Source organism: Propithecus coquereli, unplaced genomic scaffold (assembly GCF_000956105.1).
Source record: "Propithecus coquereli isolate 6110/MARCELLA unplaced genomic scaffold, Pcoq_1.0 Scaffold12, whole genome shotgun sequence".
In the NCBI taxonomy this organism is placed as follows: domain Eukaryota; kingdom Metazoa; phylum Chordata; class Mammalia; order Primates; family Indriidae; genus Propithecus; species Propithecus coquereli.
In genome coordinates this window covers 9,766,729-9,769,057 of record NW_012136080.1, presented here as the reverse complement: position 1 = coordinate 9,769,057, position 2,329 = coordinate 9,766,729, and positions in this window count along the sequence as shown.

Here is a 2,329-nt window from a genome sequence, read left to right as displayed (position 1 = left end):
AAACTCTTTAAATAGAAAAAATGGTAATTTTCTGATAAAAATAATAATAGCCTATGTGTGCCACAAATTATGAATACCAAGTAGCTAGGGTCATGCTTATGTTTGATATGCTTGCTTAAAGGTCAAAAAGAAAAATAACTGTCAGCCTAGCTGAAAAGAACTTCCTGAATGAAAAACATCACTAAAACTTTGCAAACTCCTTAATACTGAGTAGTAGGATGATCCAAAATTTGCTTGGGTTGATTGGATTGGCAGTACTTTGTGGAAGTGACTGGGTTTTTAAAAAAATAATATTTTGGCCTTATTTGAAATGGAGAGAAAAACTAAAAAAGCCAACAATGATAAACTGTAGCAATAAATGTTAAAGAAAAAAAACATCAGTGATACTTGCTAAAGCACAGTAAGGAAGACTTGATTCAGGACCTTTGTGATAGGTATAAGGGCCACTGCAATGGGATTTTATGGTGGGGGAGAAGTACTGGGCTCAACTCCGAATTATAGCACGGCCAAGTAGGAATTTATAGCCAAGGAGCAGGATGCAGGTCAGTGGATGGAAAATTATTAAGAAGAAACATCTGGGGTAAGGCGGATTCTGGCTAAACTGACCTAACAGGATTCTTGCTGAAGACAGGCCACACAGTATAACCTGCAGGGATGACAGAGGATGAGGAACCTAATCAGATATTGTTGGTCATCAGATATCAAGAGTGGGAGGTTATGCTAAACTGACTTAGCAGGGTTCCCTGCTATAATGTAATTTTATAAGAAAATGCAAAGTTAGATGAGCCTAGGAGAAAGTTCAGAAGTTTGACAAAGTTTGGCCAAACAAAGAATATTTGTCATAAACAAATGTTTGCGACATCATGCCCATTAAAGCTGTAAGTTGGGAAATCTAAAACATTTTAAAGCCAGTAAGTCTGACAAAGTATATCAAGTTAGTTCTTTGGAATTGAAATTTAGTAGAAAATTTCCTTCAGAGGCAGTGGAGTAGAGCGACAAGACCACAGACTCACAACCAGACAGCCTAGGTTCTATTCTTGGCTTTGCAGCATTTAAGCTGCATGACCAGGGCCTTGCTACCACAAACCAGCAGTATTGGCATCACCTGCAAGCCTGTTAGAAATGCAGAATCCTACCCTTAGCCCAGACCCACTGAATCAGAATATGCACTTTAAGAGGTCCTCAAATGATTCATAAGCACATATGTAATGGATGCTGTGTGCACTGCTGAGTGCCCCCTTCAGGACTGAGAAACTTATTCTCCTAATGGCTGCAGATGCTGCCCTTCTCTGGAAAGTGCCCTTGCCTGGAGAGAGCCGCTTGTCCAAGGTCATGTTCACTCTTCCTAGGGCAGTTTTCATCTGATGACTGGTCAGTGTAGAAGTCCTGGTTCCCTACCCCTACTTGGAGCCACTCTGAAGGGCCACTCCAGCTTCAGAGCCCCTATGGTGTTGATGAAGGTTATCGTTAATCTGCATTCAGTCCAAGTTCTCTTTCTGCCCAGTGTTGCTCCCTACTCTTTCCTTCTGCAGGTGTTTATCCTGAGAGACCTTCTTATTAAACTTTCTTCATACTAATCATCTCTGGATATGTTTTCTGGAGAACCCAATCTGCAACAACACTGACATTCAAGAATCTTGAACTTCAGCTGTGTAAATTAATCTATGGCTTTTAGTTTTCTTATTTATAAAATGTGGATAATAACAGTGTCCGCCTCATGGTTTGTTGAGGATTAAATTACCTGTTTTTAAATTACCTAGAGCAGTGACTGTCTCATGTAGTGTTCTATAAGGGTTAGTCATCACTATAGAGTAGATCTGTGGATAAAAAGTTATATTAATATCTGTCATGCTTAGATTCCTTGTTCAAAAAATCACTACCACTAATATGCAAAAATTAGGTTCAATTGGGGGGGAAATATGTTTACTTATGTGCTCAGTCACTTTGCAAGGGCTGGTGAGAAGAAATTGTACACATATACTAGCATGCTATCTGAATTAGCATTGAGAATATCAAGCTGATAAAAGCAAGTGGGCTATACTATCTTCAGGACATAGACAGTGAAACTCTTATTTCCCCTTAGGCACAGAAAAGTATAACACAGAGAAGAGTCCTATGATATGAATCAAAAAGACAACGATACATGAAAGCATTAGAATCAAATAATTTCAGGACAGAAAATAATCTTATCCATCTAGCCCAACCATTCATGCAGGAGTAGATAAACCTGTTGCCAAATCCAATATATATATTTAAAGCTTATCTGGTTCCTCCTGTCTGCAGTTTTAATAGTGAGTGTTGATCATTCTCTCTTTCAAGAAACTAAACA